This window comes from Choloepus didactylus, chromosome 5 (genome assembly GCF_015220235.1).
Source record: "Choloepus didactylus isolate mChoDid1 chromosome 5, mChoDid1.pri, whole genome shotgun sequence".
NCBI classification, from domain to species: Eukaryota; Metazoa; Chordata; class Mammalia; order Pilosa; family Megalonychidae; genus Choloepus; species Choloepus didactylus.
The window spans coordinates 67,794,731-67,806,844 of record NC_051311.1 but is presented as its reverse complement, the minus strand read 5'-3'; the positions used below and the strand labels follow the sequence as shown (position 1 = coordinate 67,806,844).

The 12,114-nt window shown below is 36.9% G+C and overlaps 1 protein-coding gene across 8 annotated transcripts in view; it reads right to left on the bottom strand.

The window, feature by feature from the left end:
- Positions 1–12,114, bottom strand: part of POT1 (protection of telomeres 1) — a 140,353-nt gene that overhangs the window by 11,391 nt on the left and 116,848 nt on the right. The gene's annotated exons all lie outside the window — the stretch shown is intronic.

The following is a 12,114-nucleotide window of genomic DNA, read 5'->3' as shown; positions in this document are numbered from 1 at the left end:
AAAGTTGAAAACAATAATCTAAGGAATCTTTCTTTTTATGGCTCTATGAGCAGTATGCCATCAGTGTTAGCAAGATTTTGGGTATTTAATGTTTTTAGTAAGCACATGTTCTGGTTAATAGTTTCTGATGCCTAACACTATAGCTATCTTTTGTAATAGAAATAAATTTAAAACTACACAACATAATATACTAAAATGCACAGAATTTAGTATAGGTATTTGGTATTACTTAGATACAAACACAGTTCAACTTGAACAATTTATTTTTTCCTTGACAATACATGTATCATCATAATGTTTATGAGCTGTTGATAAAAATATAATTAAAAAATAAACTTGATTAAATATATTAAAATCAACATTCAAAAGGTTCATGAAGACTTTTTTTCATTTGCACTCTGGGAAAAAAATAGAGGGTAACCACATTAAATTTTAGCCTCTTCCACCCCTTTTTTCCCTAATGAAAAAAAGAGGAATTGAAGAAATATTACTGCTTAGAAAAGGTATTTTTTTAAAAACTATGGTACAATATGTATCATAACCATCAGCAGCAGCAGCCACAGCAACAACAGAAATATTAGCAGGAGTAAAGGCTACTATTATCCTAAATGATGTACAAGTGTTATTTTGTTTAATAATCACAACAACCATGTGGAATATGTTTTATTATTACTCCCATTTTAAAATATAAGTAACTGAAACCTAAGCAAAATTAGCTAATTTTCCCAAGTCACATGGAACAAAGCCAAGATTTGAACCTAGATCCAACTAACTTCAAAAGTATGCTTTCTTAGTCAAAGTGCCATTATTATTATTATTCAAAATAGTAATATAGTTAACATATTAAAACTTATGTTCCTCTAGTAGTAAACTGCCAAGAGGGGAGGAAATTAAATTTTCCCTATACTACAGGTAAGACTATAAAAAAGCTAAATAATTTCTAAATTATAAAATACCAATGAGAAAATCCAATTAACTATTAAGTTATTTAAAAACTTCAAACTTTTTTCTGACTTTAAAGTATACTTACTTCACTTGCATAAAATATCTATAGTCTATCATTTATCTATCTAAATAATCTAGTGTATACACACAACACCCACACACAATTTCAGAAGATAAATAAATTATATAATCATGCAAGTGAGTAAATAATAAAAATTACTAGTTAACTCATCACAGAAATAACCCACTGATAATACAACTTTGAAACTTTGTCTGTTTTAGCAGTTATTTTAAACTGCATATATTATTTAATACTCTGCATGAACAGTTAAATTGCTAGCATTTTCCAAGTTATTAAGAAACAAAATTTAAAAGCTTTAAATGCAAGTAACTCTATATAGACATACAATATTTTATTTGATCATTTCTCAATTGTTAGACAAGTTCTTTACAATTTTCCCCTGTTATAAACAGCACTGTGTGCCAGGCAAAATTCTAAAGGTGGTTCCTTCAACATTCCCAGTTATTTAGTCAAATGCTAATCTAGATACCACTGTGAAGGGATTCTGCAGATATAAATGAAGTACTAAATCAGGTGACTTTAAGGTGTAGAGATTATCTGGGTGAGCCTGACCCAGAGTCAGGTGAACCCTATAAAGGCAGTTTTCTCCAGATAATGACACAAACAGAAAGAGATTTGTAGCATGAGGGGGATTCAATGTGCCGTTGCTGGCTCTGAATATGGAGGTAACCATGTGCCAAGGAATGCTGGTGGCTTATAAGAGCTGGGAGGAGCTCCTGGCCGTTAGCCAGTAAGGAAACAGGGACCTCAGTTCTACAGGTGCAAAGAAATGAATTTTGCCAGTAAAAGGAATGAGTTCTCCTTTATAGCTGCCATTTAAAAGCTGAGCCTGGTCAATGCCTTGATTTCAGCTTTTAAGACTCTAAGCAGACAAGCCAGCTAAGTCTGTCCCCGATTTCAAATCTATAGAACTGTGAAGAAAAATTGGGTGTTGTTTATAAGACACTGAATATGTGGTAATATAGCAATAAAAAACTAATATAGATTTTAGTACCTAGAGGTGAGTTGCTGCTTTAATAAATACCTAAAAATGTGGGAGCTGTTTTAGAATCAGGCAATGAGTGGAAGCAGGAAGATTTTGGGGAGGAGCATGACAGAAAAAATCTAGATTATCTTTAACAGACTAGACTGCTAGACTGTTAGCAGAAACATGGATGCTGAAAATGCTGCTGCTATGGGCTCAGAAGAAAGTGAGCAATGAGTTCCTGGAGACTGCATGAAAGGGGATCCTTATTATGTAATGGCAGAATGTGTAGAGAAATTGTGTCCTACAGTTATATAGATAGCAAAACATATACATGATGAATTTGGATTTCCAAGCAAAGTGTTGAAGATGCAGCCTCAATTCATCTTGTGGCTTACAGTAAAATGAGACAGGAGAGAAATAATTTAAGGGAAGAACCGGTTTTCTTTTTGAACAAGAAAGGGGAATAAGAACTCGGTGACAACCCTGGGGGAAAAAGAATTGGATTTCAAAAATAAGCACATAGAATTTAAAATAATAAATGCATGATATAGTTGCAGGGAAAATTAATAAACTCATAAAGAAGTTTGGAAATATGGGAATCACAATGAGATGTTCCAACACAGGACTGACGAGTTCTAGAATCAAATGTAGAGAAAACAAATGAAGGCTGAAAACGTCCTAGAATAAAGAAAAGATATGAGCTCACTGAGTCCAGAGCAAGATATTTTTATAAAAAGAAATACATTTCAAGACCCATTATAGGGAAAATGCAGAACATCAAAGAAAAAACCTTTAAGGCAAAAGAAAAACCTAATAGATTATCCACAAAGGATGAAACAACAATAAAACTGACAGGAGATTTCTTTTCAGTGACAATATAGGAAAAAAACAATAGATTAATATCTTGAAAATATTTTTGAAGGAAAACAGCTATGAACTTAGAATTCCATGTCCAGCTAAATTACCAAGGGATGAAAGGCTATTAAATAACGTACATTAGCATGAAGGCAATAAGCTAAGAAGGAAGAAGTGGGATGCATAAATCAGTGATGAATAAAGTGATAGGCAAGTTGAAAAACTAAATAAGCAATGACTGAAAAACAAGAGCAATAATAATGTCAGCTTTGGGGTCAGTTTAAAAATACTAGACAAAAATAACAAAGAAAATGAGAGAGAAGTAACTGATAGAAGAGCATTATAAGGTCATTCACTCTTGTAAAATAACAGAGTTACAATATTGATTAAATTTAGACATTGTTGAAGCTAGCAAACAAATAAAAAATCAAGGGTATCACGTAAAAATTAAATAGTACTCATTACTTCTAAAGCAGTAAAAATGGAAAAAAGGAAAAAATTAAAAACATTAAAAAAACAAAACAAACAAACAAAAACAACAACAACCAGTAGGAGACTGGGAAAAAAGGAACAAGCAGAAAAATAAGGGGAGGGAGGTGGGAAGCCAGAGAAAGTATGGTAGGTAGATAACAACATAAAATGTAGAACTAAAAATACATTAGTAAGATGGCGGCACAGAGAGGAGTGGAAGACTGTTAGTCCCCCCTGGAACAATTCATAAATGACCAAAAAAACTAGTAAATAACCTGAAATAACAGCGGGGAGACAAACGTGACTGTCCACTCATCATCCACCAACCTGAATTGGGAGGAATGCTGGAGATTACAGCATAAAATCTGTAAGTAAAACTGCGGGCGCGCGATGAGAGCCGAGAGCCGGGAGCCCCTCCCTCACGGAAGCCGCGTGGTGCACTCTCTCAGCCCAGCTCCAAGTGGGGTTTTAATGTTAACTGCTCAATACAGACAGCGAATCCTCAACAAGTAGACAGAGGCTTTTGGTGACAACTGACCTTGGGACAGTCGGGGGACATATCTGTCTCAGGACGGGGAGCCCAGAGGATCATGTGCTATCTCTGGCTGATGGGTGAACCTGGGAGTTTTTCTGTTCCTTTCTCTCTCTGTGAAGAAAACCTTAGCTGTTCTCAGCTCGCAGCACTTTGCAGTAAAGACAGCCTCAGCCATTTTAAAATCAAAACACTTTGATCAGCAGAGTCAGAGAACAAAGAACTTATTTATATGCAGAAGACCTCTCTGGAGGGGGCATAGCTTCCCAAGAGGAAAGGGAGGGGCCCAGCTCTACTGCCCATCTTTCAGTCTTTTCAGAACCAGACCCCAAAGCCTGGGGGAGGAGAGCCACAGGCCACACACTCTTACACAGGCAGTAACAGGCTGACAGGTGCATCTGCTGGGCAGAAAAGCACAGGTGTCTCAATCCTCTAAGAAAAGCCATCAAGGAAACCAGATACTGAAATATCACCTCTTTCTGTGACCTGAGCCTGTTCTCATCTGGGAAAACCTGACTGGGGTGGCCTAGGAGGTCAGATGCCTAGACAACAGAAAACTACAACCTACACTAAGAAAAACAAAGCTATGACCCAGTCAAAGGAACAAACGTACACTTCAACTGAGATACAGGAATTTAAGTAACTAATGTTAAATCAATTCAAATAGTTTAGAGAATATTTCACAAAAGAGATGGAGGCTGTAAAGAAAACACTGGGCATATATAAGGCAGAAACTGAAAGTTCAAAAAAACAACCAGTAGAATGTATGGAAATGAAAGGCACAACATAAGAGATGAAAGACACAATGGAAACATACAACAGCAGATCTCAAGAGGCAGAAGAAAACACTCAAGAACTGGAGAACAAAACACCTGAAAGCCTACACACAAAGGAGCAGATGGAGAAAAGAATGAAAAAATAAGAACAACGTCTCCGGGAACTTAAAGATGAAACAAAGTACAAGAATCTACATATCACTGGTGTCTCAGAAGGAGAAGAGAAGGGACAAGGGGCAGGGACAATAATGGAGGAAATAATCAATGAAAATTTCCCATCTCTTACAAAAGAAGTAAAATTACAGATCCAAGAAGTGCAGAGTACTCTAAACAGAATAGATCTGAATAGGCCTACGCCAAGACACCTAATAATCAGATTATCAAATGTCAAAGACAAAGAGAGAATCCTGAAAGCAGCAAGAGAAAAGCAATCCATCACATACAAAGGAAGCTTAATAAGACTATGTGTAGATCTCTCAGCAGAAACCATGGAGGCAAGAAGGAAGTGGTGTAATATATTTAAGATACTGAAAGAGAAGAACCGCCAACCAAGAATCCTATATCCAGCAAAGCTGTCCTTCAAATATGAGGGAGAGCTCAAAATATTTTCTGACAAACAGACAATGAGACTTTGTGAACAAGACACCCACCCTACAGGAAATACTAAGGGGAACACTGCAGAGTGATAGGAGAAGACGGGAGTGCATGGTTTGGAACACAATTTTGGGAGATGGTAGCACAGCAATGTAAGTAAACTGAACAAAGACAGCTATGTATATGGTTGAGAGAAGAAGGCTGGGAGCATGTGAGACACCAGAAGAAAGGAGGAAAGATAAAGACTGGGATTGTGTAACTTGGTGAAATCGAGAGTGTTCAACAATTGTGATAAAATGTACAAATATGTTCTCTTACAAGGGAGAACAAGCAAATGTCAACCTTGCAAGGTGTTAAAAATGGGGAGGCACTGGGGGAGGGATGCAATCAATGTAAACTAGAGACTGTAACTAATAGAATCATAGTTTTATGCTTCCATTACTGTAACAAAGGTGATATACCAAGGAAAATGCAGATAAGAGGGGGGGATAGGGAAGGCATGTTAGACACTTGACACTGGTGGTGTTGTCTGACTCTTTACTTTGATTTAAGGTTATTTTTCCTTTTGCTACTTCCTAGCTGTCATTTCTTTTTTCTTTCTTTTCCCTCTCTATCTTCTTTGATGCTCCCTCCTGCCTTGCGGAAGAAATGTAGATGCCCTTATATAGATAGTGGTGAAGGTGGTGAACACATAAATATGTGACCATACAGAGAACCATTGATTGTTTACTTAGGATGGAACATATGGGGTGTGAACAAAACCATCTTAAAAAAAAAAAAGGGTTGATGTCAAAACCTCAAGGGCAATATACTGAGTGAAATAAGCCAGACACATAAAGACAAATATTGCAGGGTCTCACTGATAAGAACTAATTATAATATACAAACTCATAGACATGAAATATAAGGTACCAAGATATAGGATGAGGCTTAAGAATGGGGAGTGGTTGCTTAGTATGAGCAGAATGTTCAACTAGGATGAACTTAAATGTTTGGAATTGAACAGAGGTGTCGGTAGCAAGATGTGAGAATAACTAACAGTGCCGAATGGTGTGTGAATGAGGTGGAAACGGGAAGCTCCGAGTCATATATGTCACCAGAAGAAAAGCTGGAGGTCAAAAGATGGGAATGTATAAAACTGAATCCTATGGTGGGCAATGTCCATGATTAACTGTACAAATATTAGAAAACTCTTCCATGAACCAGAACAAATGTATGACAATACAACTAGAAGTTTATAATAGAGGGGCATATAGGGAAGAAATACATACCTATTGCAAACTATATACTACAGTTTGTAGTATTTCAACATTCTTTCATAAACAGTAACAAATGTACTACACCAACACTATGAGTCAACAATTGAGGGGGGTTGGTTAGGGATATGGGAGGATTCGAGTGTTTCCTTTTCTCTCTCTTTTTTTTTTTTTTATTTTTTTTCCATCTTTCACTTTATTTCTTGTCTGGAGTAATGAAAAGGTTCTAAAAATTGAACAAAATTAAGTGTGGTGATGGATGCACAGCTGTATGAGGGTACCAGGGGCAACTGACCGTACACTTTGGATCTCTGGATAATCGTATGGTATCTGAACAATCCCAATAAAAATTAAAAAAAAAAATACATCAATAATTTAAAAACATATTTTAAACTCACCTATTAAAAGAACAACTAAAAATCTAGTCATAAGCTTTTTACAAGAGACATACTGTTACAAATTGAATTGTGTACCCCAAGAAGATAAATTGAAGTCCTAACCTCTGATCTCATGAATATGATCCCATTTGGAAATAGGATCTTTGAAGATGTTATTAGTTAAGGTGAGGCCAAACTGGATTAGGTGGCTAATAATACAATAAGGAGAAGAAATTTAGACAAAGACAGAGAGAGAAGATGGTCATGTCAAAGAAACAGAGGTTGAGTTATGCCACAAGCCAATGGCAGCCATGGATTGCCAGCAAGCCACCACCAGAATCCTACAGTCTTCAGAGGAAGCAAGGCCTTGCCAACACTTTGATTTTGGACTTCTAGACCCCAGGACAGTGAGGCAATAAATTTCTACTGTTTGAAGCCACCCAGTTTGTTGTAATTTGTTATGGCAGCTGTAAAATATAACAACACAAAAATGTGAAAGTGCAGGGATGAGAATAACAAGCAATTATGAACTAAAAGAAAGCTGGAACAGTAATATAAATATCAGATAAAATAAACCTTACGAAAGAAAATCATGATTAGACTTAAAATCATTAGGTAAGAATAAACATAACAATTCACCAGATGAAATAATATTACTGAATCTGAATGAAACAACAACAGAGAAAAGCAAATATTGACAGGATACAGGATGACAAACCTACAATAACAGTACAGTGGACAGTTCTCTAAGAAAATCATTAAATACAGACAAAATTATAAAGGAAAAAGAAGACTTAAATATGATTAACAGGCTTTATCTAATGGACATAGAGTAAATTCTAAATCCAACTATTAAAGAATACACATTCTTTTTAAATGCTTGTAATACACACAAAGTCTCAAAAATGTATTTTAGGTTAAATTAGAGGTGAACAAATCCTCAAAAATCATTATGAAATGTATCGTGTTGTCTAGCCAAAAGTAATTTAACCACATATAACTGTTTGGAACTTTAAGTACCCCAGGAAACATCTTAGCTTTAATCCATTCTGTGGGCGTGAACCCACTGTAAGTAGAACCTTATGATGTGGTTACTTCAGTTAAGGTGTGACCCTTAATGGGTCTTAATCCTATTATTGGAGCCTTTATAAGCAGAATGAAATACAGACACAAAGAGAGAAATCCTCAGGAAGCAAGAAGCCAAAGTGGAACCCTGAAGGAAAGGAAGAAACCAGGAGATGCTGCCATGTGCCTTGCCTGAGACAGAGGAACCAAGGATAACTGGCAGCCAGCCTAAGAATGGCCTTCAGAGAAAGCGCCGCCTTTATGATGCCTTGACTTGGACATTTTCTCGGCCTCAAAACCATGAGCGAATAAATTCCCATTTTCTAAACCAACCCATTTCATGGTATTTGCTTCAGCCACCTTGGAAACGTAAACACTAAAATACAAAAAAAGAATAGTACCTAAAATGCATGTGTGAAAATAAAATTACATATCTAAGTAATTCATGGGTCAAAAAAGAAATCATGACTGGAATTATGAAACACTTAGAAGTGAATAACAAGAAAAATAATACTTACCAAATTTGGATAAAGCTATAGCTGTTTTCTCAGGGGGAAATTATAGACTTAAATATAAAAGCTAAAAGAAAAATATTAAAACTTAATGACGTAGGGAGATGGAAGAAGACGGCGGCACAGAGAGGAGTGGAAGCTAGTCTGTCCCCCTGGAACAACTAATAAACAACCCGGAACAACTAGCAAATAATCTGAAATAACTGTGGAGGGACAAATGTGACTGTCCACTCATCATACACCAACCTGAATTGGGAGGAACGCCTGAGATCGCAGCATGAAACCTGCAAGTAAAAACTTTGGATCCAAGCCGGGAGCCCCCTCCCCCCATGGCCCAAACTGCAAAGCCGCGTGGTGGTAGAGAGCAGCACTCTCCAAGCAAGTGAATATAGCTCCGCTGAGCTCCAGCTGCGGTTTTAATTAACAAACGCGGACTGCTCAGTACAAGCTACGAATCCCCAACAAGCAAACAGAGGCTTTTGGTGATGACTGACCTTGGAGAGCCAGAGGGTGGCCACAGACTGGCCTTCAAGGGGGCTTTCTGTCCCTTTTTCAGATCAGTGGACAAAGCATCAGCCACATTCAGTTCCCAGAGCTCTGACCCAAACAAGGGTGGAGATAGCACAGGCACAGAGACTATTCAAATGTAAATGACCTCTCTCTAGGGAGAGTATCTTTCCTAAGAGGAAGAAGGTGGTGCCAAGCTCTACAACCTGCCTTCTATTCAGAACCAGACCCCAGAGCCTGGGGGAAAACAGCCATGGCCACACCTCCTTACAACAGTCTGGAGCTATAGGCTGACAGGCGCCACATGCTGGGCAGAAAAGCACAGGGTGTGTTAATCCTCTAAGACACACGATCAGGAAAACCGGACACTGAATATTTCTTCCTTCTGGGGCCTGAGCCCATTCTGGTCTGGGAAAACCTGATTGGGGTAACCAAGGAAACCAGATGCCTAGACAACAGGAAACTACAACCTACACTAAGAAAAACAAAGTTATGGCCCAGTCAAAGGAACGAACTTACACTTCAACTGAGATACAGGAATTGAAACAACTAATGCTAAATCAATTCAAAAAGTTTAGGGAAGATATGGCAAAAGAGATAAAGGCTATAAAGAAAACACTGGGTATACATAGGGCAGAAATCAAAAGTTTGAAAAAACAACTGGCAGAATCTATGGAAATAAAAGGCACAACACAAGAGATGAGACACACAATGGAAACATACAACAGCAGATCTCATGAGGCAGAAGAAAACACTCAGGAAATGGAAAACAAGTCACCTGAAAGCCTACATACAAAAGAACAGATACAGAAAAGAAAGGAAAAATAAGAGCAACATCTCTGGGAACTTAAGGACAAAACAAAATGCAGGAATGTACATGTCATTGGTGCCCCAGAAGGAGAAGAGAAGGGAAAAAGGGGCAGAAGCATTAATAGAGGAAATAATCATTGAAAATTTCCCATCTCTTATGAAAGACATAAAATTACAGATCCAAGAGCAGTGTACCCCAAAGAGAATAGATCTGAATAGGACTATGCCAAGACACTTAATAATCAGATCATGAAACATCAAAGACAGAGAATCCTGAAAGCAGCAAGAGAAAAACGATCCATCACATACAAAGGAAGCTTGATAAGACTATATGCAGATTTCTCAGCAGAAACCATGGAGGCAAGAAGGAAGTGGTATGAATTATTTAAGATACTGAAAGAGAAAAACCACCAACCAAGAGTCTTATATCTGGCAAAACTGTCCTTCAAATATGAGGGAAAGTTCAAAATATCCTCTGACAAACAGACAATGACAAAGTTTGTGAACAAGATACTTGCTCTACAGGAAACACTAAAGGAAGCACTGCAGACAGATAGGAAAAGACAAGAGTGAGAGGCTTGGAAAAAAATTTGGGGAGATAGTAGCACAGCAATGTAAGTACACTGAACAAAAACGACTGTGAACATGGTTGAAAGAGGAAGATTAGGAGCATGTGAGACACCAGAACAAAAGACAAAAGATAAAGACTGGGAATGCATAACTCAGTGAAACCTAGGGTGCTTAACGATTGTAATAAAAGGTACAAGTATGTTTTTACATGACGTAGAACAAATGAATGTTAACACTGCAAGGTGTTAAAATAGGGTGGGCTTGGGGGGGAAATACAATCAATGCAAACTAGAGACTACAACAGGAACACTGCATTATGCTTCCTTTAATATAACAAAGGGAATATACCAAAGCTAAATGCATATGGGATGGGGAGGAATAAGGGAAGGGTATGGACTTCTGGCATTGGTGATGTTGTCTGACTCTTTATTCTACTTTAGTTTAAAGCTATCTTTCCTTTTGTTGCTTTCTAGCTGCCACATTTTTTTTTCTCTCTTTGTTTTTTCTTTTTCTTTTGTCCCTCTACCTTCTCTGATTCTTCCTCCTTCTTTTGGAAGAAATGGAGATGTCCTTATTTAGATAGTGGCGATGGTGCTGAATACACAAATACATGATTATACAGGGAACCAACAACTGTTTACTTAGGACAGAATGTATGGTGTGTGAACAAATGTGTCTTAAAAAAAATGGGTTGATGAAGAAATCTTGAGGGCACTATATTGAGTGAAATAAGACAGACACATAAAGGCAAATATTGCATGGTCTCAGTGATAGGAACTAATTATAATATGTTAACTCATAGACATGAAATATAAGTTACCAGGATATAGAACGAGGCTAAAGAATGGGGAGTGGTTGTTTATTATGAGCAGAATGTTCAACTAAGGTAAACTTAAAACATTTGGAACTGGACAGAAGCGATGGTAGCATGTTGTGAGAATAACTAACACAGCTGAATGGTGTGTGAAGGTGGTGGAAAGGGTAAAGTCAGAGTCACGTATGACACCAGAAGGAAAGAAAGTTGGAGGTTAAAAGATGGTAATGTATAAAACAGTGAATCTTGTGGTGACAATGTCCGTGATTAACAGTACAAATATTAGAAATCTCTCTCATGATCTAGAACAAATGTATGACAATATAACTAGAAGTTACCGATAGCGGGATATATGGGAAAAAAATATATACCTATTGCAAACTATATACTACAGTCAGTAGTATTTTAACATTCTGTCATCAACAGTAACAAATGTACTATACCAAAACTATGAATCAGTAACGGAGGGGGGGTGGCTAGAGGTATGGAAGGATTCGAGTTTCCTTTTTTTGTCTTTATTTCTTTTCTGGAGCAATGAAAATGTCCTAAAAATTGAAAAAAAAAATAATTGTGGTAACGTATCCACAGCTGTATGATGGTACCATGGGCAACTGATTGTACACTTTGGATCTTTGGATAATTGTCTGGTATGTGAAGAATCTCAATTAAAAAAAATTTTTTTTTAAAAAAAAAGAACCCTTAATGAGGTAAGAGTAAATGAGGTAAGCATTCAATTCTTAAAGTTTGAAATAGAAAACCAAAGGAAACCTTAAAGGAAGAAAATAAAGATGATAGCAATAAGAAAACAAGAGAGAACATCTACAAAAACAAAAGCTAGTTGTGATGGCAAGATAGGTCAAGGAAAAAAATGTACAAATAAACAATATTAAGTGAATTCAAGTACAGACAAATTTGTGGTTTAAAAATCACCAGAGAATACTATGAACAACTGTATGTCAATAATTTAAATTCAAAAAATAA